Consider the following 26,553-nt stretch of genomic DNA (forward strand, 5'->3'; position numbering starts at 1 on the left):
ATATGATCCATTCTAGGGAGCAGCAGAGACCAACCCTTCACCTCAGGGGTGATGCCTACCTGGCCATCAAAGATCCTTTACCTAAATTATCAGCATGATTTCCTAGAAAATCTAGTTATCTTTTGTGTATCAGCTAATAATAATTTTTTACTTTTAAGTTATGCATACTATGCTTGCATATTATTTGCACACAGCAAAAGATACTGAAACAAAGTTACTCATTGTGGAAGGAATACATCTAGAAAATCCAACTCCAGAGGGTCATCGCACCCTGCTTCCGGAGTGGCTAAATTGCTCTCTGGGAGTAATCATTTCCCTTGCTGGACTTTAGATGGAGTCACCAGTATGTTTGGATTAATTCTCTTTCTACCTTCTAGAGGCCCACTCATGGCAAGTGTGGGCTAGATAATGAGCGGTAATCCTTTCTTAATCGGTTGAGCCCTAGTGACAAAGGGACAACTCTGACCCTCTTGGCAATTTGAAGGTCAAAAAGTGAAGTGATCAAATTCCACAATAAAGTACGTAGATTTTATATTTCTTGAACTCAGGCAGTATCCAAAAAACCACAAACAAACAAACAAACAAACAGAGAAGCAAAACCCCTAGAGGTATTTTCCCAAGATACAGTCCAAAGAGCAAAGTCCATACAGAGGCATTTATTGCCATTTTGGCTGCCCCAAGAGATTAGAAGCAATCAAGCAGAGATGATAAATTTGGTGCACACAGTGGCCTTTTACTCCTACAGAGAAGCAGCTGGAAGCCAGGTTGAACACTGCAGGATGTCTCAAGCAGCACTTTGTGCAGATGTGTAGGAAATATCACACTAAAAATCTTGTTACAGGCAAGAAAAAAACATCGAGAAGGTATGACAACAATTTATTCTTATTGTAATGAAAATCTTTGCAGTTTAGTTCAAAAAGTATTATTCAAATATATTTTGAACCAAAATGAGAAAAACCAAGAAAATAAAAGAAGATAAAGTATACTACTGTACAAAACATCTCAATAATAATAATAATAGTAATAATAATAATTCACTAAAAAATGCTGCACACACACTTCCTCATTACTGTTGCTTTTCCTCTGATGTTATGGTCACCCTTAATGGTAGTTACCCTTTCTGGGTACCAAGAGTGTACAGTACTGCTTGTCATCACATAGGAAGTAGGAAATTCCAGCAAGTTGTAAGTGTCTTTTATAGGAAGAAGTGAGAGGTGTATGATAAAGTTTCTTCTTCTCCTTCTAGGATTCAATTTGGACTATTTTTCCAACACACTTTTACACCTTGATATTTCTTTGCTGATCTGCATCTTCATTTTGCTTCCAAATTTAGTGCACCAGATGGATTTTACATATGTTGAATCCTTGTTATTCTTTTCTCATTATCCCTATAACTGTTCCTGTCCAACTCCTATTTCTTTCACTGATGATTGGTAAGCTATTCATAGCCTTGCAATCACCAGTAACAAGCTGTGCCTCCCATCTCATCATCCCATGCCATGATCTTTCAAGGCCCTTGTTATCATTCCAAGTATTTATTTCTCTGTGCTACATCAATATGATGAAGTCATAATTACTCTGTTTTGCACAGAATAACTTTCTGCTACTAATATCTATATAAAAACTATGTTTCTAACAAATTAATTGTGAAGACCTGATTGTTAGAAAAAAAAAAGTTATTTCAGCTAAATCAAGTAAAAGCAAAACCACAGAGAGGTTTAGAAAAGCTCAGACAAAAACTGATACATTTCAGGTCTGAGGCCTTTCAAACTTGATACTAAGCTTGTGGCTGGCAATTAGTAAAGACAATGTTAGATTTACTGGGTTTCTGGGCCAGAGAAATAATTAAGTCATGAACAACCAAAGATGAGAAATGGGAAATAAGCCTCTGAATGACACCAATATTGATATTCTATATTTGCTTAACCCTTTACTGTTCAACTGCCATAATTCTCTCTCCACTGAATATTTCTTTCACTTTTTTGCACCAGCTTTTACTTTATCATACTATTGGTTTTGTTCATAGCTCAGTACACTGAAGGAATCTGCAAAGCATGAAAAAAAAAAAACAACCACTCAAGTTCAAGTCAAGAAACAACAATATGCACCCAAATGAGAGGGAAACTGGGACTTCAATGTGCAGAGGTTTAATATCAGTAAATTTCTACGGAATTACCTAAAGTCTGAAGTGTTATACCAGACCTAAGATAATAAATTCTTTTAGAATGGTCTTCCATGTAAAATTTTCACAGTATTTTTCTTCCAAATATGATACAGAAACACTTAAGGGATATACAGGAAGTTGTGTTCTTATGTTGCTTAAACTCTCTTGAAAGTCCCTATAATTCCTAAAATCCAAATAAGAACAAACCAACCAGAAAAACAAATGAAATAAACAAAATTAAAAGGATGTTCTTGCTAATGTCAAAACAAATCTGTATTTTTCTTTGCATATTTCTACAGAAATCTGAGTTGTGAAGTTCATACTTCACCCTGTATTTAAAGTAAGAAAAAATAAAACAAAAATAGCAAAATCCAGTAATCCAATCTGAAATGGAATGAGCAATGTCCCCCCTCAAAAAAACATGGTAAAAAAGGCTTTAGAAATGTATATAAGTGAATTAGCACCATTTCAAAAGATTCATAGTCTCAGTTCATTTATATAGAGTTTTGATGCCCTTAACTTTGGACAGTAGCATTTGATTTACATCCAAAATTTTGCTAAAACCCCCGAAACAGCCTATAATACAAAGGAGGTTTGATGCACACACTGCAAATCACACTGTTTGTGCAGTAACACATATGGTGTTACAAAATTCTGATATAACAGAGTTCTGTAAATAGTTCCTTGCCAGTGAGATTGCTAAGAGGAACTCATCGGGATTTCAATATTTCATGAGCAAGCTATGATTGTGTTTTCTTTACTAGGTAAACTATGAAGGTACAGAAACAATAGGTAATGCAAAAAGAGAATGTAATACAACATGCTATTTCAGAAGACATTTCAAACAGATATGTACTATTATATTTTGAAACTTATGAATACATTAGAGAGATCTATTAAGATAATAGGGAGAAAAAAGACCCTAAGATATGACATAAGAATAAAAGAATGTCTATACTAAATGAAAGACAGTGGTAAAGAAATGTCTGACTTATGCAAAAGAGCCTTCTTGAAGACATTGTCTCAACTCTGAAAAGAGATTTGGTTTCTCAGACTGGCACTGTGCTTGCAGACAGGAGATAATTTTTATGAGGACATTAGTATTGTCACACGAGGATACATCTTTCACAGAGTGACAGAATCAACTAGGTTGCAAAAGACCTTTGAGATCATAGAGTCCAACCTATGACCTAACACCAACATGTCAATTAGACCATGGCACTGAGTGCCGCATCCAGTCTTTTCTTAAATACCTCCAGGGATGTTGACTCCATCACCTCCCTGGGAAGCTCATTCCAATGCCCAATCACCTTTTCTATGAAGAACTTGTGGCAGTATCTCTTCAGTAGTGCCCAGTGAGAGGACCAGAGGCAATGGCCACAAACAGAAACACAAGAGGTTCTGTCTAAACATCAGAAAACTCTTTTTCTCTGAGGATGACTGAGTCCTGTGAAGTCTCCCTCACAGAGATATTAAAAATACACCTTGAGATCATCCTGGTAAGGCTGCTCTAGATGACTCTGATTGAGCAAGGGGAATGGAGGAGATGACCTTCAGCTGTCCCTTCCAACCTCAACAATTCTTGTGATTCTGTGATCTTTTGGTTCTGGAGAAATTTCAGTTAAACTTCAGTAATTTCTACATCATCATCCCCTCTAAAAAGTAGTCATGAACCCAGAAATATTTGTGTTATTAAAACTGGAAAAACAAAGGTGGAGGGAAAACATGGCTGCTATCTATAAATATAGTTGCAGAAGTAGCATCAGAGAGGAAAGAAGATCAATGTAAGCGAACAGATACTGCTGGCATGAGATTGGGAAGGTACATAATGCCAAGAATAAATTTGCATTCCAAAGTAGAGGTAGATTCCAAACAAAATTGTTGAGTTGTAGTAACCAAAAATAGATAATAGTACAGTTTTCTGGAAGAGCAGGGAAATTGTCTCAAGCTACTTTTAAAGTGAAGCTCACACATTTAGAAAAATGTGAGATTGACAGTCTCCTAACAACTGAGACTTGGTTAGACTCACTGAGAATATCTACACTATTAAATAAAGGCCAGTGAAAAAGTGAGCTCAGAAGCTACAGTTTTGATTATTATGCACCACTTGAAAATTTCTACTGCAATAATTTGATTTTAAGGCTACACAAGGAAAACAGGATGATTCATAAGACTATTTCATGCCAAGATTCTCCGGCCAGCGATAGTGTTTTATAAAAATAGCACAGGATTCAAAGGTCCAAGTAATTATTGAGAATTTAGAGATATCATTTCTTAGTGTCTTGTGAATAAGAAATTGGAGGATTTGAAACTGTCTCTTAAAAGCAAAGGAGATAGTTTGAGGTTCTATTGGGTATGCATGGCAAGGTTTTGGTAGCAGGGAGACAAGGAGGGGTAGCTTCTCTCAGAAACTGCCAGAGGCTGCCTCTATGTCCAACAGAGCCAATGTTACCTGGATCCAAGGAGGACCCATCCCTGGCCAAGGTAAAGCCCATCAATGACAACAGTAGAACCTCCAGGATAACAGTTTTAAGGGGAGAAGTTACCGCAGAACAGCAATTGCAGCTGTAACAGAGGAGTGAGAATATGTGAGAGAAATAGCCCTGCAGACACCAAGGTCAGTGGCAAAGGAGCAGGAGGGGGTGATCCAGACACTGGAGCAGAGATTTCTCTGCAGCCCCTGGTGCAGACCATGGTGAAGCAGCTGTGTCCCTGCAGCCCATGGAGGTCCATAGTGGAGCAGAGCTCCACCTGCAGCCTGTGAAGGACCTGCAGATGCACCAGATGGAAGCTGCAATCCTGTGGGAATCCCACACTAGATTGGCTCCTGGCAGGACCTGTGATCCTCTAGGAAGACGTGATTCCATGCTGGGTCAGGTTTGCTAGTGGGACTTGTGACCCCATGGAGGACTGCTGGAGAAGTTAACAAAGAACCATAGCTTGTGGGAAGGACTCACATTGGATAAGATAGTGGAGGACTGTCTCCTGAGAGAGGTATTCCCCACTGGATCAGGGGAAGAATGTGAGGAGTCCTCCTCCTGAGGAGGAAGGAGCATCAGAGACAATGTGTGATAAATCGACCACAGTCTCCACTCCCCATCCCTCTGTGTTGCTGGTGGGGAGGAGGTAAAGAATTAGAGAGCAAAATTAAGCCCAGGATGAAGGGAGGGGTAGAGAGGAAAGGTGCTTTAAGACTTGGGTATATTTTTCCTTAGCCCACTCTGATCTGGTTGTTAATAAATTTAGCTAATTTCACCAAGTTGAATCTGTTTTGCCTGCATCAGTAATTGGTGAGTGGTTTCTCCCTGTCCTTATTTTAATACATGAACATTTGATTACATTTTCTCTCCTCTTTGGGGAGTGATAGAGCAGCTTTTCTGGGCACCTGGAATCCAGCCAAGGTCAACTCATCACAGAACTGGAAGCAGAAGTTGCCACATCCTACACATACTGAGATATTTTCTGAAAACAAAATTTTATTAAATCTTCAGTATAATACAAGCTGAGGTAATTATCTTATCAAATAAGTGTGTTTGCTAAGGCTTAACTATTATCACTCTTAGATTGGTATAAACCTCATAACAATTTAAAGCTGACCATGCTACCATGTCTTCCATCCCTCCAGATTCCTTAGCAGTACAGGATTATAACAGCAGGGATATTAAAAGTCCAATTAGGTTTAATAAGGCTTCAGCTTCTTATCAGTGCTTATATATTTCTACCATATTTCTGGATATGATTAAAATACCTAAAGCTAAAATAAGTAGAATAAGAATTTAAAAAAAAACCCCAACAACAAAACAAACAAATAAACAAAATCACAAACACAAAGCAACCCCCTAAAAAGTCCTGATTGTCCTGGACAAGAAACATTTGCACAGAATAATGTCATCAGGGTGTTGGAGAAGAGGAAAAAACATCAGTGGGATGCCATGAAGTTAGATTCCTATATTAATATCTTAGCAAATACACAAGATTATCAAATTTAAATATCTGAGATCAAGTCAGTGATTGTGAAAAATTTACAGCTGTTAATGTGTGAGTCTGAACTCCATGGAAGACTCAGGTTTTCACTGTGAAATGTCTGAGGCATAAAATTTTCTCTTTTCATACATGCTCATAAATGTTCCATCTTGAAACAGGCAGAAGAATTCACTACTTCTATATTGACTAAGTAGAGTCCATGACCAGAAATTGGGCATTCATCCTCCTAGAAGCTCAGAGATTTCAACCTACTGGGCATAACCTGTGCATGAATAACCATTTCAGCTGTACACAGTATGAAGTAACAATAGCTACTTTCTTTAAAAAAATGACTGGAGAGTGCTTCTTGCTTTTATACAAAATTTTTATTAGTATTACAGTCACACAGCTTCTGAGCAATATAAATTTGGTTACCCACTTCAGTTATAGAATATTTCTTATGAATACTTCAGCATGATACAGAGATGAAGCACTCAATAAATACTCCCAAAAATACTTCAGTTTTCAAAGAAAGAACGAAAGCTGAATTAGGTGATAAATAAAGATGTGAAGAACATCTGTGAGATGAGAATAATCTTACAGCCCATTATTTAATATACTTGCCTAGAAAGGAAACTCTTAAAACTGTTTAAACATGTAGCATGGATTATTTGTTAGTCAAGATGGACAACAGGACATCCATCAATGTAAGATTCCTAAGTTCCATAGAGGAAGGGGATTTAGGATATACAAAATCATACTGCTTGCCCCATATATAACCGGAATCAGCTTCCCAGTCAGCATGACAGATACTTTGAATACCAATTTAGTGAACTTCTGGATATTCCTAAAAGCAGTGTAAGAGACAACACGTGGTGTCAGGTAGTTAAATAGATATGTAAATTTCAGCACCTAATAATGTTGTTCATTCAAGTTTTACTGACTCAGCTTAGGTGAATCTTGAAGCACACCATTTTGTATTGTAGTCACAGAAGAGATGTGCTACAACTGTCCGCAAAAATCTTTATATGAGTTTGAAAATAGCCAGGCACATGGAGTTGCAAGCTGTCACTCAAGCTTACATGTCTGTCAGAATGCATACCAATATTGGCTACCATCCCTTAATTTGCTGGGCAAAAAGGAAGAGGTATTTTTCTTTTTCTCTTTTTTATTTTGTAGAGAGGAAACAAATAGGAACTTCAGAATGTCACCTGTTTTTAATCTGGAATACCTTTAAATATTTAAATATAAAATTTGTAGAGCATTAGTCACTGTCTAAATGTGAAATGTGTTGTGCTTTTTATGTTCCTTTAATTTAATGGCAAAGAATGTCATGGTAGGCATGTACCAATATATTTATGAGAGCAGTATACACATAATGATCTCATATATCCTTCTGATTGCACACTGTAGATGCTGCAGAGCAGGTGGTCCTGCAGATCAGCTCAAACTCCTTCAGCTCTCTACTTTCCCACAGTACATAATGGAGAAAACAAAATAAATGGTGTGAAACTACTGGTAGCTATGATTGTGCACCATGCTTTCCTATTTTCACACACATAAAATCTGTAGATATTAAGATTTGGGTTAGGCACATACTCTGAAAGCAACTGCTGAAACACAATTCGCCATAGAGAAGAGTGTGAGATTGCAGCTTATTGAGGTTTGGATATTAATATGCTTGAGCAGCCCTAGGAACAATGGTAAGCTTTGCACAGTTAAGCAGAAAAGTGTTATCATTTGTCTTCAGAGAATACTTTGAATAGATACTTTGCATAACCTTTTGGTATCATGCTAAAAAGATTCCTGGAAATAATGGACCTCCAGACTAACTATAGTCAGGCATAGATATCTGAATGGTGTTTTCCAAAGTAACTCATTTAGTTAGTTAATTAACTTCCAAATTAATTAATTCAGTTCTATCTGAAAATTAGAATCAAGTAAGTAATTGTTGGGGTTTTAGTTTAGTCCTAGTTTTTTTTCCTGTTAAAGGAATTTTTTCCCATATGCATGTTGCTAGGGGACAAATGGCTGTATTAAGAGAAGACAAAAGACCTGGCTACTCTTCTGTTTCACCTGGGTGTGGGGTCAGTTCGCTCTCGGCGTTCTCGGGGAGAGGAGCCTGGTTCTTTTCAGCCGTTTTTCTTTCTGCGGACAAAGATCCCAGGACCCCTGGCCCACCTTCCCTGTCCTGCTGGAGGCCGGGCTGTGGCTGCCCTGCCCCACTGCTGATTGGAGCCTTCGCTGCTTTGTAGCTGTGCTCGCCCTGCCTCCCTGGACCTCCGGGGGGTTCCCCGCTCGGATACATCGCGTCTGCCACCCGTGATCTGTGCTCATCCCTGCCGCTTCAGCTTTCCGCTCCAGCCTGCCATTCCAGCCTGCCGCTCCAGCCTGCTGTTTCCCGAGGCTCCAGCCGGACACCGGGGCCAGCCGCCTGGGGTTTGTGAAGCCTTTGTCCCATCCCTTCCCGGGATCCCAGGGCACCAGAGCCGCGGGTTTCCCGAGCTCGCTCCGGAGCGCCCCCTGCAGCCGCGGGGGAACCATCGCACCTGCCCTGCTCACCGGGAGCCGCCAGCGCCCCTGCCGGCTGCGAGCGGAACTGCACCCGAGGGGAAAGGGCCCGACAGCCGAGAAGGCTGGCACTGGGTTTGTGATTGCTGTTACTGCCAGAGTTACTGCTGTTTGTTTGATTGGTTATATATATAACAGTAAAGAACTGTTATTCCTATTTTCCCACATCTTTGCCTAAAAGCCCTTGATTTCAAAATTATAATAACTTGGAGGGAAAGGGGTTACATCTGCCATTCCAAGGCAGGCTTCTGCCTTCCTTAGCAGACACCTGTCTTTCAAACCAAGACAGTAATGTAAACATTTATCTCTTTAAGATGAAGTTGTCTATTAGCTTAAGCTAATGGCACAGGTTTTCTCTAGGTTCAATAATAAAAGATTTCTAACTAAAAAAAAACTGAATTCCTGTAAGATAGGTGAATTACACTGCATCTATATCCACATCCATATAATTGCTTTAGCATTCCTGGATCCAGGTGTGCATACTGGGGACCACCTGATTGTACACAAAAACCATAATGAGATAGACATCAGCATTTTTTCCCCATTCAATTTTCTGATTATATGTACAATATACATGAGTGTATATATAAATATATACAAGTATATACTTTATACATATATCTATAGATATACATATATATATATATATATATAAAATAAGAACTAACATTTACCTAAAACTGATTGTTAAAGGGTATCAAAGGTAGAAATTTGTGTATTCAACTTGCTGCCACTTAATGTAAAAGATATATTACACTTCAATTGGAAGGCATACTAGACTGGAACTGGCATGAAAATTCTGACAGGAAAATAGCAAAAATGACTAAAATATCCTGATTGATAGACTATTCTGTCAGATCTGGTCAGTGTAGAGATATTGCTGGTTTATATCCTATTTTGTGTTAGATTTCCAATAAGAGATAATGTATGATGTTAACACATTAATTTAATATGCTTTAAACATAGGGACACATTAAATATTAATATGCATTTTAGTATAGGTTGCTTATAGTATACAATAATTACGTTATTAATTTATAATGTGAATATTATAAGAGTGTGTTGGAAACAGAAGTTCAACAAGAGAACATAATGAGTACTGGTTTAAGACTATGGTTTCAGGCAGACTGAACAGTAAAAGTGGGGTTCATTTTACTTTACTTTAGATGTTTAAAGCTCCTCTGAAATTCTGGCAAAGGAAATTATGCAATAATCTTCTCATCCTTTCAGTAGCTGCCGAACGTCAACATCTAAGTATGGTGAAGTGAATCCCACCACAAAACCTATTGAGTAAACTTACAAAGATCTTATTTAATTGTATTTAATATTACTTGTACTGCTGACTGGAATAACGTTTTGAAATAGATCTCAATAAATTAACTTTCTAGAAGTAAACTTTCATCTTTTGAGGGAGAGAAATACTTTTATATGTTACGTGTTATAAAAGAGGGATGTAAAGACAAATAGCTAAAAATAATTTTGTAATAGGTCATTCAGTAAAAAACAATTTTCTGCAGCAAAAATGTGTATGTGAAGAATGCCTTTATCCTCACTCATTTGTGTGGGATCAGTCTTAACTAACCTTAATCATCTAAACTATGTTACTCAGAATTCATTTATTGACTGGCAGAAACTTTTTAAAGGTGATTCACTGGCTGTATATCCAATTTTTAGATGGCAAAAGCAGTGAATTTCTTTCTGCTTAAGATTCTGCAATTCTCTTAACCAAATAATGAAAATATGCTGGTGATGGCATTTATTTATTTATTTTTAAAGTGTTTAGAAATCAAAGATGGAATTTTGCCTAATATATAATCTATGATAAAACTGTTGTTGATTTAATTTGCTATTTTAGAATGCAAATGCATCTTCTTGTGGACAAAATAAGCATAGGTATAAATTTGAGCATATAGTCTCCTTAGACACTTTTTTCTATTCTCTAGAACATGCAAGGTGCATAACCTTGTATAATAAATCTATTAAATAGATTCTTTTATACCAGAATTGGGTGCCAAACTCTGGCATAAGAACTAGTTTGGTTGGTTGGAGGGTAACGGAGGTGGTGTCTGGCTGTTGGTTTGCTTTGCTTTGGTTTTTTTTTTTCTCAAGCTTCACATGAATATCTATTCCAGAATTCAAGTCCCCGACTAACATATTTTTGGATGGAAAGGTCTGCTGGAGCAGACATGTAAGACATGCAATTGGAAGACTACATCAAGTTGTTTGCAGAAGGTCTCACCCACTTCATCTTCTCAGTCAGGTGTTTTGTAGCAGATGCTCACTGTGACCTCCTCCTCCTTGCTGGCATCTTCTCTGATCCTGTTTCATACATTTGAGCTGTTCCTTTGCATAGAACACAACCCTCCCACCTTGCTTCCTCTTCCCAGTTTTCCTAAAGGGCCTGTGAGCACTCATGAAAACCACTCAACTGTGATCCTCTGTGATGAGCCATAACTGTGCAACTGTTTGTAGGTTTTCCGTTCCTTCTCTTATTTCTCATGTTGCCTACAGTCTGTGACTGGACATCTGTGTCCTTTCCTAAGATCTCCTTCTGGATTAAGGCCTTTGACAATATGGGGTGGTCACAGCAGGTTTTACCCTATAGTTGCCACTACTGTCCCACCAATTTTTGCAGCATTGAACAGAAACTACAGCTTCCCCCTGTAGACCAATCAAAATGGTAGGTGCCTTATACCTGTACACCTGTCTTAGTTATAGGGCTTTTGGTCACTGACGGTGCCTTGTCACTGGTGTTAGTTAAATAGGAAGCTGGCCATGAGTCTCTCCAGCTCCTGCATAAATTCCCACTCAGTAGGCAACTTTTCATAGTCTCTTTTGCTTCCCAACTGCTGTAAATGCTGGTTTCTTGGCACTTCTGTGCTGTGCTCCCCTTCATCTCACACTGTGATTGTCAGACATTGCATCTGCAAAGACCCTCTGGTGAGAATGAAAGTGTTCAATAGCTACCTGTAGCACCTGTCTTTTGGTAAAGGAAATGAGGAACAAACATTTTCAAGACTAAAAGATTCAGAAAATGTCTAGGTCTAAAGATTTTGTGCAGGATGTTGCTGTCATTGAAGTCAAAATTAAAAAAAAAACCCAAACAAACCGAAACACCAAAAAAACAACAAAGTGAAATTCAATGAAAATTCTCACTGAATTTAATGGAAAAAGATAAAATCCTTTGCAGACTCCCAGAACTACATGTTTACAGCTCTGAAAGAGCCTGGTCTCAGGGACAGTAATTTTGTAATTTTTTTTCCTCTTCAGAAAAAATGCTCCTGTTATGATTTTGAAAGAAACACAATCATCACTTTCACTTCACTTTAGCATCCATGGCAGTGAAAAGCTGCTTGGTAAAAACAAAAATAGATTAAAATATGCAAGCATTTTCTTCTTAGCAGTCTAGTATGCCTTCTTAAAGCCAGAGTCTTGAAACATAAAATCATAGGACCATACGATAATTCAGGTTGGAGGGAACTTTAGGAGGTTCTAGACCCACCTCCTGCTCAGAGTTACAATGGTAAAGTCAAGTCAGGTTGCTCAGAATGTGTCCATTCGGTTCTGGAGACACCTCCACTATGGAGGTGACAAATGCTCTCTGAGGTACCCATTCCACCAACTTTCTGTCCACATGGAGAACTCTTTATATGCAGTCCTAGGCTGTCTTGGTTTAATTTGTGTGCCTTGTCTCTCATCCTCCCGTAACACACCGCTGTTAAGGGGCTGACTCGGTCCCTTTTATGACCTTATCACAGACACTGCTGCCTGTTGTTGGGTCCCCCTTCTGTCTTTGGCTGAACAGGCCCAGTCCCTCTGCTATTTCATGTGACACCACATCTAAGGCTTCCATAGTTTATTATGTCACAAATCAGTTTTGCCTCATCAGTGAAGAGGAGATCCGCTGTGTGTTACTCTTGCTGCCCCACCCAGCATCTGAATCAAAAAGCTATGTTAGAAACTGTCCAGAGATCTTGGCAGTTTGCATTTCACCACATTTTCCTTTTCTGTGTCTGGCAGGCAGATAAAATCTCCCACACAAATGAGGAACTGTGATACTGAGGTTCCCTCAGGTTTTGGAGAAATTTCATCCACTTTTTGCTATGAGGGTTTGAGGTTGAGTGGATGCCAGGTGCCCACCAAACCCACTTTATCACTCCCCTCCTCAACTGGACAGGGCAGAAAAATATAACTAAAGGCTCATGGGTTGAGATCAGGGACAGGGACAGATCACTCACCAGTTACTGTCACACGCAGAACAGACTCAGCTTGGGGAAGTTTTTGAATTCATTACCAATCAAAAACAGAGTAGGGTAATGCGAAGAAAAATCTTAAAACTGCCCTCTCCCCACTCTTCCCTCCTTTCCAGGCTTAACTTTATTCCCAATTCTCCCAATCCTTCTCCCTGCAATGGTGTAGGGAGATGGGCAATAAAGGTCAGTCAATCACATGTTTTTTCTGTTGTTTCCCTCTCAGAGACAGGATTCCTTCCCCTGCTTCAGTGTGGGGTCCCTCCCATGGGAGACTGTCCTCCATTAACTCCTCCAACATGAGTCCTTCCCACGGGCTGTAGTTCTTGATGAACTGCATCAACATGGGTCCCTTTCTATGGGGTGCAGTCTTTGAGGAAAAAGCTGCTCTAGTGTGGATCTTCATAGAATCACAAATCTGCCAGCAAACCTGCTCCAGAGTGGGCTTTTCTCTCCGTGGGTATGCAGGTCCTGCCAGGAGCCTGGTCCAGTGCAGTCTTCCCACAGGGTCACACCCTCCTCTCTGTCACACCCTCCTCTCACACCACCCTGCCAAATCACATCCGCCTGTTTTGGCATGGGATCCTCCACGGGCTGCAGGTGGAGCTCTGCTCCGCTATGGACCTCCATGGGCTGCAGGGACACAGCTGCTTTACCATTGTCTGCACCAGGGGCTGCAGAGAAATCTCTGCTCCAGTGCCTGGAACACCTCCCCCTCCTTCTCCACTGCCATTGGTGTCTGCAGGGCTGTTTCCCTCACATATTATTCCTCTCTTCTCTGGCTGCAAGTACTTCTGTGCCATAACTTTTTTTTTCTTCCTTGTTAAATATGTTATCACAGAGTTTTTACCACCATTACTGATTGATTCAGCCCTGGGCAGAGGTGGATCTATCCTGCAGCCACCTGGAATTGGCTTTGTCAGATATGGTGTAAGCTTCACCAGCTTTTCAGAGCAGCCACTCCTATAGCCCTCACCACTATCAAAACCTTGCCGCACCATCCTGATACAAACCCTCAGGTTCTGTGGCAGGACATCCCCTATCTCTCATGACTGGGGCATTTGGAAGAGATAACTCAGGCCAGATTAACAGCCCAGCGAGGGGCCAGAGAGCCCAGCAGGGAGCCACCCCCCAGGCGCCTCAGAGTCTAAAACTCCAGTCCCAGTACACATATTGATATGAGAGCAGGTGTGGAAAGAGATAAAGGAAAATAGACATCGGTGACCAAAAGACATAATTCTTGCATCTATAAAAGCCCACACAAATTATCACAGGGGCAGAAGTCTCTTACACACTTGTCGGGAACATCCAAGGAGCCTTCTTCCCTTAAGTCCAGACGTGGGCTTTTGAGGTTACTTTCCCAGGAACCGAGAGAAGGGAATTTAATGTCTACCCCTTCAATGATTGGTGATAAGAAACACTGAATCCTAAGTTATACTATTTCTTGGCTAGCTGTAAATTTAATGGTACCTTTAACTCCATGTGTATTATACTACTATTGCCTTTTGTCTTATCCCTGTGTAGTAACAATCTGTTTAAAGTCTTACGTCATTTAATTTTGTGTCTATTAATAAATATTTTATAATAGACCAAATCAGCCATTATTAAAGAACTTGTGAATGAAAGTGGGGTTTTGGGGTGCTGGACACCTCAATAACATGACTGCCTGCTGCCAGAGTCCTGGGCAAAAGGCAGAGACTGATTTAAACCTACATCATCCATTCATAACAGGTTCATATTTCTGCATTCTGGGGCGTGGAAAAAAAGGTAGAAAAAAAATTAAAAAAGGAAAGAGGAGGAATGAATTAAGCAGGAAGGTTCACTCAGAATAGAATAAAAACATGGAATAGAAATATTTTCCTGATATTTATCTTTCATGTGTAATGTGGGAGACTCAATCCAGCTAGCTCTGAGTACAACAGCATACAGTATGATTACAAGAGTGCAGCAGAACGACAAGTTGAGTATTATATGCTTGTGGATTTTATTAACTTTTCTAGTTTTCTACAGCATGAACTGTTGTCACAGGCTTAAGGTTTGTTGCACATTATTAGGTCTTCATAGCGGTGATAAGCTGCCTTTGCTTCCTGGAGTTCTTTATTGACTGTCGGCAAGACTCCTTCCACCACAGGAAATAGACCTGCATCCAAAATCCCTTTCTATGAAAGACTGATTGGCTTTCAGCTGCATTAGTGTGGATGATAAACAGATGTTGATATTCTGAAGAGTCTGACATATTTCAGAAACATCATTAAACGTGAGTGTCACAGTAGTATGCTGCAAGTAGTCACAGTAGTCACTGCAAGACCTGTACCAATAAAAGACAAACTGCAATACAGCAATTTTTCTCAATGCATGCAATAGAGAAAAAAAAGTAAAATTAAAATTTCATTGTTGACAATTGATTTAAAAATTTTACTGTACTTTAACTAGTGGCAAAAATATAAAATATTTTAAATAAATATAGACATACTCTGATTACTGATGATGTTATACGTGTTTAGACTAGGCAGGTGACATCGTAGTCAGTTCAAAACTCCATGAGATCTAACCTTTTCTGTAGTTCAAATTCTGTTTATGCTATTCTTTTAAGTCCTGCAGTTAAGTACCCATTCCCAGAAGCCATACTTTTTAAGGCAGAACTTTTGAAAATGATTTTATAGAAACAAGAAGATCAGCCCTTTCAGATAAAAGAAGACATTGCCAGAATTACTGTATACTGAAAGCATCACTTACACTAATTCTTAAAGAAAGGTACAGCTTTTCTCTCTCATGTAGACAAATTCCCAACTAATGAAATTACTAATTTACCTGTGGGCCAATATATGCCTGGATACCCTAAGGTCAATTAATGTCTTTGCACAAAACAGAATTTAGTAGGCAACAAAATTCCTCTTACGACCTGGAAGAAAAAAAGAAAAAGAAAGAAAAGGTAGTTGACTTAAAAGCAATATATAAAACCATATATATTGAAATCTTGAGTTGTCAAATCAACTATCCAAATTACTGTTAGGGAAGAGGTCATATATCCTTTCTAGTCAGATATTTTCTTGGATTTCTTACTTGATTTTATTTATCTACAAGATTATGATGATGATTGTAAAGGCAAACTTTTCTTCTTTATTCTTAAAATATTTTCAGAGTTGCAACTTTTCATATTTTTATATGCTTTTGTGCATGTATCTGTGGACTTGTAGATAGGTATACAGCTCTGATATTAATTAGGGAGCTGAGAGAAAGGCTGTAAATGAATGATCAATCACAGGTCCATACAGAGTATTTGGGGTACGTTCTGACTACAGATTACACAAAATCACAGTTCAGCTAAAACAAAATGCAAAATAGAGTTGGAAGGGGATGGGGAATCATTGTATAGGTTTGGAATACCTATACCACGTAGATACTGGTGCTTCTTGGCTACCAGAATAAAAAGTTACCAGCTATCTCTGCAGGAAAACAAACACGTAGTAGAGCAGGAGCCAAAAAACTAATGGAAGAGTGACATTAAATATGGGCAGAGACATTAACTACAGGGAACCATATTTGTTTGAAAATGATGACAAAGAAATAGATCCTTGCATAATGAGATAGTTAATTTCAAGCCTTTCCCACGATTCAGGCTCAAGAATAATAGATGATAGAAGAAAAAATATGCCATGGAGACAGACTAGGGAAGCCGAGGGTAAAATGGTTTTAAATGCAACCTGTCTTTGAAGCACTTAACTTTGAACTGATCTCTCTGGACCTATTTTTCTCATTAGGCAGAGATGGCTAAAAGCAGCACTCATTAAAGAAGCATGAGATTCCCCAGGGCTATTGAATCAAGCTTGAAGTAAAAAATGTCTTAATCATCTCTTTTTAATCTCTGTATTTCACTCTGTCTTTTTTTGCTTGCTCTCCTTTCACCCATCACAGCTGCATAATTACCAGGTGAAAAGTTTCTAAATCCTGGATTCAAAAACTGAACATGGTATATTTTTTAAACAGCAAAGCACCCACAATTTTGTAATCTTTTTTGATAATTTAGGTGAAAGGATGGAAGAAACATCAAAAAGGTGTGTGTTATCTATTTAAATGCCAAATCTGCTTCATGCTGGTTACGTCTACGCTGCAAGGTAAAGGATGTGACCTCCCCTTTCGTAGGTGCTCAGCTGTGTCCTGACTTCACCTTGGGAAAAGTCTGATTTCCTATCTATGGTCCTCTGGAAAAAATAAACCTGATGGCTGGATAGGAAGGGATCACAATATCTGCTGTAGCTGTCCTTCTTTGGATACTTCAGGTGGGGGCACGTGAGTTTTACAGAGTGTGACCAACCCACAGTTAGGACCTAGAAAATTTTCACACATTCTTAAAGAAGAAGAGAATGTTGTGTGAAACAGCACACTCCCAGACGCCCATGGCTTGGACAGGTTCACTCTTCACTGGGTTAAGGACTGGCTGGATGGTCAGGCCCAGAGAGTGACGGTAAATGGTGTCACATCCAGTGGACAGCCAGTCACTAGTGGGGTTCCTCAAGGCTCAGCACTGGGGATGGTTCTGTTTAATATCTTTATCAATGATCTGGGTGAGGAGATTGAGGGCACCCTCACTAATGCTAAGTGGAGTGTGAGTGTTGATCTGCTGGAGGGTAGGAAGGCTCTGCAGAGGGATTTGGACTGGCTGAATCAGTGGGCCAAAGCCAGTGGTATGAGAGTTAATACAGCAAGTGCCAGGTCCTGCCTTTCAGTCACAAAAGTCTTGGGCAAAATTACAGGGTTGGGGAATAGTGGCTGGAAAGCTGCACAGTGGAAAAGGACCTGGGGATGTGTCGCGGGTTGGGTTTGTAACCGGGCGGAAACACAAATTTAGTGTAGTGGTTTGGTCCAAAATACTCATCACTGTTTATCCTATGTGAGATAAGAATTAGGAGAAACGCAAAGCAGGCACCAAACTTGAAAGAATATAAAGAAGTTTATTAACAGACCTAAAAGAGGGGAAAAAAAAAAATTATACCACCCTCAGAACTGTCCTACTCCCCCCACCTTCCTCCCTTCTCCCACTGACAATGTAAAAAGACAACCCTTAAGATGTTCAGTCTGTTTACCACTTCCATAATAACCTTGTTCAGTCCATTTAGAAAGAGAAGTCTTCTTGCTCGTGCTGTGAAAACAGTATCACAACGAGACAGCCGCCCACTTCCAAATATTGTTCAGTCCATTTAGGAAGAGGAGTCTCTCTGCTCGTGATGTGAGTCCCTTCCCCCGACTTGCAGCTTTTCCCTCAACTGCTTTCGAGGGTCCACTCTTGAAGGTTTTTGGGGTACAATTTTAAGGTTGAGCCATTCAGAAACAAAAACAGAGGCCCTTCTCCTTCCCTGGGAGCAAAGGGTCTTCCTCATCTTCATCGTTAGGACTATCTCTGGGAGCATCTCTAGGAACTGAGGTTTTCTCCTTTCCCGTTTGGAGCAAAAGTCCTCATCGCTTCCATCTCTCCCTGTCCAAACTTCTCATGAAATTACAGCTGTGTCAGCATCTGCCTATCTCAGCGCAGGTGCTTTTGCTTACGAGCTGAACACTCCACCCCCCATATCTTCATGAAATTACAATGGATACTCTGATATATCATAGCTTCACAACAGAATTTCAGCTTTAAGCATCTCCTCTCTCTCTTCCCTCAGGTTTTCAGCTCTTCACAGCAGTAAAAGGGTTAATCTCACCTCGGCCTTGCAGCTTTGCAGCTGGAATGTTGAATTTTTCTTATCGCAGTGGAGAGGGGGGAGAGCCGAGCCGCTCCGGCTGCCCACGGCAAGGCAGTGGGGGGGGTTCCACGGCTGGAACAGGTCCATCGGCTCCAGGATGGCCGTGGCCTGGCCCAGCCTGGCCCAAGCAGGGCCTGGCCGGGCCCGCTGGCCCCCACACAGGGCCTGCAGCCACCTGTGCCAGCGCCAGAAACGAGAGAGAGCTTGGAGGGGGAGTTTGCCTATTCTTAAATGTGGATCACAGAGGTGATCACAACTTTAAGTGGCTTAGAGAATTGTCCATATTCAAACTGGCCACCTGATAGGTTCTATCAGTTCCCAGAGGAAACCGTAAGCACCCTTCAGCAAGGACATCCCTTCCGGGACTATGCTTGCTAACCTATGACAGGATGCTGGTTGACAGCAGCTGATCTTGAGCCAGCAGTGTGCCCCAGTGGCCAAGAAGGCCAATGGCATCCTGGCCTGTATCAGAAAAAGGGTGGCCAGCATGACCAGGGTAACAATTGTCGCCCTGTATTTGGCACTGGTGAGGCCACGCCTCGATTCCTGTGTCCCGTTCTGGGCCCCTCACAACAAGAAAAGCATTGAGGTGCTGGAACGAGTCCAGAGAAGGGCAACAGAGCTTCTAAAAGGTCTTGAGCATGACCCAAGAGTAGCTGAAAGAAATGGGTTTGTTAAGTCTGGAGAAAAGAGGGCTCAGGGGAGACCTTATTACTCTCTACAACTCCCAAAAGGAGGTTGTAGCCAGGTGGGTATCAGCCTCTTCTCCCAGGGAGCCAGCAAAAGGACAAGAGGGCATAACCTCATTCTGCATCAGGGGAGGCTTCACGTGGACATCAAGAAGAATTTTTTTCACTGAAAAGATGGCTAAACACCGGAATGGGCTGCCCAGGGAGATGCTGGAGTCACCATCCCTGGAAGTGTTCAAGACACAGTTGGACATGGCACTTTATGCTATGGTTTAGTTGATAAGGTGGTGTTCTCTCAAAGGTTGGACTTGATGATTTGGAAGTCTTTTCCAGCCTTAATAATTCTATGATTCTACCCTTGCTTAAGACAACTGGTGGATTGAAAGAATCCCTTTCCACTGCTGAACAGTTAGGAGACAAAATGGGAGACAAGCTTTAATTGGTTTATGTATCTCTTCTCCCTCTTCTGCATATTAAGTAAAACAGTTCTCTCCAATTCCTCCACTGTGCTAGCTAGCATGGCTTTACAAGGATAAAGCAAGCATGAATAAAGCAAACACCAAAATCCTGTGTGATATCATCACAGCAGATATTGGTTACTGTTTCCCTAGAGATGGGAACTCAGTTCCAAATGAATTTACCTAAATTTAGTTTCTTGCATGTGTGGTGGGTGTCTGAAGTACCACAACTGTCAATAGATATAAGCCCTGACTAAAACCTCATCCACTTGCCCAAATGTAGGCATCTAGTGTCATTTTAGAGCCTGTGGAATAGTCTTCTCACCTCCAGATCCATGAATGACACAGATCTCCTGTAAATTATATGTCATTTTCTCTCATCTTGGACAGATGTATTAGATGTCAGGGCATCTCAGGATTGTCTGGCTTCATGAAAGTAAATCTATCTCTGGACTTTTATTGATTTAAAATGCATTTATGTTGAGAAATACATTCAGTGCTGGTACATTTAGCTCAGTACGCAGCTGCAGTTTGAGCTGCAGGTTGAGCTCTGGGTGCTGGAGCCCTAGGCAAGAGGCTATGAACTGCTGGCCCTTTGCAGAACAGAAGGCACAGGGACCTGTGGCCCAGCCATGTGACCGGACAGTCAGAGAGACAGTAGGAGTTGATGACCCAAGTGTTGCGGTGTTCTCACTGAGGCTGTGAGGGTGTGGAAGCCCAGTGTTTGCTTTGTTTGGGACCCCTCCTCAGAGGAACCAGTTCAAGGTGGTTTTTTGCTATTTAGTTACTACACCAAAACAACTATTTTAAAGATTGAGACATCTGAGAAACCTCATGAGATTGTGTGAATGTGAGATGTGTAGCTGGGAAGGGGCCTTGGAGACAGTTCAGGTGGTGCAAGTATCACTGTCAGAGTGGCTCCTGGGTGGTCAGATAGGGAAGTTTCCTTAACATTTATACAATCTTTTCCTAAAATCTAAACGTGAGACTTGAGATGTAAGACTTGAATCCCATGCCAGAAGGTAGTTAATGCAGGATTTAGGCTTTTACATATATTTGTCATGTGTTGCTTCAGACACCTCAGGCTGAGACAGCCGTGTGAGCCAGCAGTTACAACAGAGGGCTGTCATAAATCCAGAAGGCTTTATTATTAGTAGCTAGTAGAGGCAAGACCTACAGCACTTAAAATGGCTCTAGGTAGCTAAGCGTGGACAATTGAGTCCTTTTACTTATTATTTCCATGTCACATCAAAATTATTGCTGTGTTCTACTATGTGGGCAGAGGGACGATCCAGCCCGTGAGGGAACATTCTCAGTATGTTTTCTTTCTTCAAAAATTGAAGACACAATCTTTACTTAAAGGGATGTGTCTTGTTTCATTCACTTGTCAGATGACTGTTCTTGATTGAATCTTGAAAACAAAAAGTTATCTTTTCCATCTTAAAAAATAGGGGGTTTTACCTACTATGTGTATATATATATATATATATATATATATATGTTTTTACATGTATGTATGTATGTATGAATTGAAGTAGATAAAATAAAAAAATATAATACTAGAAATATAATTTCTGGGTGCATCTGCATTGCCAAAGAGGGACAGTGAGTGAGCTTTGATCCTTTATATTGGACAATTGCTTAAGTGTTAACTCATTTCTTGGCTATTTGGAAGAATTCAGGTATTTCATTCCAAGACAGTAAAAGGCATAGTTCCAAGGCAAGTGAATTCCAAGGAACACTACCAGAAAACAATGAGCCTAAGACTACATCAGTCATAGCTTCAAGAACCCTACAGTCTGCCAATATTACTCACTTCTACTCATATTTTTCACTTCTTTAAACTGAATTTTTTTATTACTGATAAAACACAAAAAATAAATTTGAAGTTTATTTCTACATACTAATTGTATATGGTCAATGTTGGTGTGTGCAAAGAAATAAGTTTTCAAATAAGGCTTTTTTTTACATCATATTATATCTCCAGTATCGTAGATTCCTCATGTTGAATGAGGCCCAGTATTTTCAGTCTGCTTGCAGATAAAGGATAATTATTACCGCAGGCCTGGTTCCTACGGTATATCACTGTGTCCCGCAGCTATAGGGAGGAGGAGGAGGAGAAGATCCAGCAGGCAGGAATTGTGCAGCAAGATTGATCTATTTAATTATTTTACAAACTCTTTTATAGACTTTTTTCTTCATAGTCTAATTGGACAAAGGACCAGCCGCCCCTTGGGGGTGATTGGCTAAAATCCTAAAACATCCATTATCAAAATATTTTCTACTATACCATAAACAAGACTTTCCAAGGTTGCAGGTGGCTTGGTTGTTTACATTCCCTGCTACCTCTTCTGTGAGAGAGAAAAGTCTCTCACGGACTTAGAAAATAACAAGAAAATCCTCACTAACAGCATTTTTGTACCTACAGATAATGACCCAAGTGTCTGCCTTTGTCAGCCTCAGATCCATACATAGATCATGAGTATTATGACGACATAAGATGACAATATCAAATAAGTTTTTATGTGATTTTAAAACAGGTAGAATCAAATTACTTTTTCCTGAATTATCATAGAGAGCAGTGACTGCCATTTGTCTTATTCATGGAAGAACTGCCAGATGTAGGACTCTATGTAAATAGAGCAAATACTAAAAAAATTCTACAGTGTTTCTAGAAGTTTTGTGGCTGGAAATAAATGGGAAAAATAGAAAAGAAAGTGAGATGACTGCATTAAAAAAATACTTTAGTAGATGATTTGACTAACAGCAGATACCTTTTTTACTTCATGGTTCATCTACTGTCTTGCTTGAGCACATCTGTGTAAGGTATTTCCACAGAAATTATCTTCTTTACTCAGGAGAACAATCAAACAGATACAATTTTTTTTTTTTCTTAATTACTACTTATGCCTAAAACTTAGCATGTGTGTTAATTTATTACCACAGAAATAGAAATAGTAATACTTGCTCAACTGATTATTAGGAAGAATACATTAAAATGTATTAGGAATATTGAAAGGATGCAAAAAAGTTTGTACAGTCAAACTGTGCAAATTTCACCATTACAGAACCACTTGTACTGGTTTAGTCCCAGACAGCAATTAAGTACCATGCAGCCTCTTTCTCACTCCCCCCACCCAGGTGGGATGGGGAAAAGAAATTGGAGTGATCCTGGCTGTGTTCCCTCTTGGCTTCTTGTGTACTTGCCCACTGATAGAGCACAGGGAAAAGGAAAGTCCTTCACTTAGAACTAAGCACTACTCAGCAGCAACTCAAACATTAGTGTGTTATCACCTTATTCTTGGACTAAATCTAAACCACAGCTCTGTACCAGCTACTAGAAAGAGAATTAACTCCATCCTATTTAAAACCAGGACACCACTTTAACAAAAAATACTATCTGTAAATTTGGGACAAATCACTTCATCTGAGATGAAAGAAAAGTGAGAATTGAGACTTTATCCAGCTAATTACCCTAAAGGTCTACAGCATAAAACAGAATTAGGGAAGTTATGCTTCCACTACAGGGTTATAGCACTTTCTGGATCCCTCTTTCTCATCTTTCAGAATTAGACTTTCCTTTTGTTCCAACTGCAACAAAAATAGAGGATATTCTGTGACATAGCCATCTCTTTGATCAAAAGAATCTCAAGATATTTGTTGGCTATGAGATATTGTTTTTGTACATTACAAGTCATTATCTTGTAAATTTAGGTAAGTAATTTTTAGTGATAATTACACTGATGCTTAAGTTATAATGAGATACTTTCAATTCCTGAATATTTAATTCACATTTAAAATACCAGAATTTATATTTCACTAATGGAGCAGAACAGAGCTGGCAGATCTTTAAGGATATTTTTCGTACAGGAGAGGAACTCTCAGTTCTCAGGTGTAAGAAATCATGAAAAGAAGGCAAGAGTCTGGTATGGCTGAGCCAAGATCATCTTGTCAAACTAAGACGCAAGAAGGAAATGCACAGACAGTGGAAGCAAGGACAGGTGTCCTGGGAATAGTATAGGGATTCTGTCTGGTTGTGTAAGGATGAGGTTCAGAAGGCCAAGGAGTACCTGGAGCTGAATTTATCAAGAGATGCAAAGAATAACAGGAAGGGCTTCTATAGGAATGTCAGCCAGAAAAGAAAGGACAAAGAAACCCTCCTCAGTGAGCAATACAGGCAAACTGAAACAAAGAGACAAGGAGAGAATGCTGAGGTACTCAAGAACATTTTTTTGCCTCACTCTTCACTGGCAACCTTGCTTCCCACACTGCTTGAGCAGGTGGACTGCAAGAGAGGGATGGGGGAGCAAAGTCCCACCCACTGTAAGGAAAGATCAGGTTCGTGAGAACCTGGTGAGCCTGAACATACAAAAGTCCATAGGACCTTATGGAAGGCATCCCAGAGTTCTGACGCTTATGTAATTTCCAAGCCACTCTCCATGATATTTCAAAAGTCATAGTAGATGAAATCCCCAGTGACTAGAAAAGGGAAAATATTTCATACATTTTAAAGAAGGGTAAAAAGGAGGACCCTGGGAATGACCGACCTGTGAGCCTCACCTCTGTATCTGGAAAGATTGTGGAGCATATTCTCCTAGAGGCTATGTTATGGCACATGGTGGACAGGGAGGTGATTTGAGACAGCCTGTATGGCTTCACCAAGGACAAATCCTACCTTACCAACCTAGTGGCCTTCTATGATGGTCTGATATCAGTGGACAACGGAGGAGTAATGGATGTCACATCCAGATAAAAGTGGTCAATGGCTCAATGCCCACAAGGAGATCAGTAACAAGTGGTGATCCTCAGAGGTTCATATTGGGACTAATACTCTTAAATACCTTCATCAAGGATAAAAGTGCGATTGAGTGAATTCTGAGCAAGTTTGCAGATGCCACTAAGCTGGTTGTTGTGGTTGTCACATCTGGGAGACACTATGCCATCAAGAGAGACCTGGACAAGCTCAAGAAGTGGACTCATGTAAACTTCCAGGGATGAACTAGGTGACTTTAAAGGTCTCTTCCAATACAAACTATTCCATGATTCTGTAAGAAAGGGTAGCATAAGAGGAGCACAAACTGAACACAGGAAGTTCCCTTTTAACACCAGGAAACAGTTTTTTACTGAAAAAGATGACTGAACTCCATCACAGGTTGTCCAGAGAGGTTGTAAAATCTCCCTTCTTGAAGATACTCTAAAGTTGTCTGGACACGAACTTGGGCAGTCAGCTTGAGCAGGGTGGCAGGAGTAGATAACCTCAAGAGTTCCCTTCCAACTTCAACTATAATATGATTCAGTGATAGTCACTGCTTAAGGAAATTGCTGAAGTTCATCAACATTTGGACCCAGAATGGAAAACAGAATATCTCAATAAAAATTAAATATATATTTTCTTACTCTTTCAACAAGTCTAATTAAAAAAGCCCAAAAAAACCAGCAACCAACCCCCCCCCCCCAACCTACATATTTACAGGAAAAATAAAAAAACCCAGAGTATTGTGCACTTGACTTACTGTCTGTTTTACACTTGTTAGTAAGTAATTTTTAGTTGTCTAGGGTAAAATAAAATATTTCTTTCTTCAAAGTCAAGTGAATATGTCAACATGAAATCAGTAGATAACAGTAGAATTCCAGTTCAGTGAAGCTTGATATTTAGGTAGAGATGTAAGCACCTTAAAAGGGAAATTAAGCACACTCATTTTGGGCACTGCCTCTCCACTGACCATGTAATAGGTCGCTTATCTTAAAAGCTAAGCACTTCTAGAAAGTTAGATTCTGTTTATCTTTAGCAATTATCTGAAAATTATTGCTCAATAGAGAAAAGTTGCATCTTTTCTTAAAAAATATTTTAAAAGCAGCTCTTACGTGTTGCTGCCTGTTTTGAGCTTCCCATCCCCCCTCCCAAAGACATGTGCTCCGAGTTCTTTTGTTCCAAGCGCGGGCAAAGCCAAATGTAACTCAGACTCTTCAGCAGTGTCTGATTGGCCGCTCACCCCGGGTCCGCCCCCAGTCATCCCCTTGCCCCTTCTCCGAATAAAAAGATGGTCGAGGGGAGGCAAAGGCGCTCTCTCAGCTCAGCTACCTTCCTGTAAACATCTCTGGTCGTCTGTCTCATTTGAAGGCTTCTAACTGCAGGGAATTGAGCGAGCAGGGAGCTATATTTCTCCCTCTTTGCTTCTGCTGATGGTATTTGCTCTGCAGCTGATTCAGGTACCGATTTTAGAGCTACTAAAGTGCTAGATCGCCCGTGCTACCTCTCAAGGCTGCTCGAGGCTTTCTAAGGCATTGAAATACAAGCGCTAGCCGGTATAAAGCTGAAAAGACACCTTTTACATTTGGCGCCCAGCGTGCTATCTCTGAACTCCGGTTCTGAGAGACTTTCAGGGTGTCCCGGCAGCTGTGTGTCTGCTGGAGTTAGCTCTGCACGTCCTGCTGTGCCAGCTCTGTGTGGCGAGGTGTTACTTTTTGTGTAACATCGAGCCCAGAGCCTCAGCCTGTACCCTCCCCCACGCCACGTGGCGAGGGAACGGCTGGAAAGCAGAAGACCCTTCTCGCGTTTTTTTTTTCTCCGGACCTGCTTTCCTGTGATAAATCCAGAATTCTGGTGAGTATTTCCCTGCTGGTTTAGGGGCTCCTGTCTTAAGCTGGTGCCGGTGTAAACTTTCTCTTTTTTTTCCTCCTTTTTCGTGAGTAAGGGGTTGAGGTTTCGTGTGCATTCAT

Source organism: Corvus hawaiiensis, chromosome 2 (assembly GCF_020740725.1).
Source record: "Corvus hawaiiensis isolate bCorHaw1 chromosome 2, bCorHaw1.pri.cur, whole genome shotgun sequence".
Taxonomy (NCBI): Eukaryota; Metazoa; Chordata; class Aves; order Passeriformes; family Corvidae; genus Corvus; species Corvus hawaiiensis.